Here is a 1,132-nt window from a genome sequence, read left to right as displayed (position 1 = left end):
CCCCACAATCAGGACACCTGAGCACGTCTCCGTGTGTGTACTGGTGGTCGGGAAACAGATTCCACGCATCTTTATGGGGGAACAGGTTTTCCAAGTTTGGGGAAGTAGTTTAAAACCCTCCACTGCCCACAGAGATGCACTCGCTAATACTTGGCTTTAGAGCACTTCACCCACCATCGCTCACTGCTAGGCCTAGGAAAACACTTAGGGAAGTCAAGCTAAGGGATTCTATTAGGACCCAGGTGCTGCTGTCAGTTGGAGGAACCTACCCAGACTCAGAACACCAGAAAACATCTTCGTTTGTGTGCTGGAAGTAGGGAAACAGAGTCAAAGCATCTTTCAGGGGGCACAGTTATTCCATGGTTGTGGGTTGTAAGCTAACACCCAAATCCCATGGATAGGCTCTCGCTAATACTTGGTGTAGAGCCCAATCCCAACTTTACCCCACACACCGGCCTTGGCAAGCCATCATGGAAGACAAGTTAAGGTATTGTATTAGAACCGAGGCGCTGCTGTTACTTGGAAGAACCTCCCCACACTAAAGACATCTGAACCAGATGTCGTGTGTGTGCTGGAGGAGGGAAACAGTGTCCACGCCTCTTTATGGGGGCACAGGTGTTCCCAGGTTGGGGATATACTTTCACCACCTCCACTGCCAAAAGATAGGAACTCGCTAATACTTGGTTTTAGACCACAACCACCAACTTCGCTCACAACCCGGCCAAGGTATATACTCAGGGAAGTCAACCTAATGGATCCAATTAGAACCCAGGTGCTACTGTCTGTTGCAGGATCCTCCCCACACCCAGGATACCAGAAAACTTCGTGTGTGTGTGGAGGTGGGGAAACAAAGCACACGCATTTTTCAGGGGGCACAGTTATTCCCAAGATGTGGGTTTTATGATAAACATCTCCACTTCCCATGGAGAGGCACATGCTGATACTAGGTTTTAGAGCCCAATCCCACTTTCAGCCAAACTCTGGCCTAGGAAAACCATCAGGGAAGACAAGCAAAGGGGTTCAATTAAAACCAAGACGCTGATGTCACTTGGAGGAACTACCACACCCTCAGGATTCTGGAATCCAACCTTGTGTGGTGGGGAGCTGTGGAGCCCCAATCCACGCAGATGAA

This window comes from Vicugna pacos, unplaced genomic scaffold (assembly GCF_048564905.1).
Source record: "Vicugna pacos unplaced genomic scaffold, VicPac4 scaffold_20, whole genome shotgun sequence".
NCBI classification, from domain to species: Eukaryota; Metazoa; Chordata; class Mammalia; order Artiodactyla; family Camelidae; genus Vicugna; species Vicugna pacos.
Note: the sequence above shows the minus strand (reverse complement) of the source record.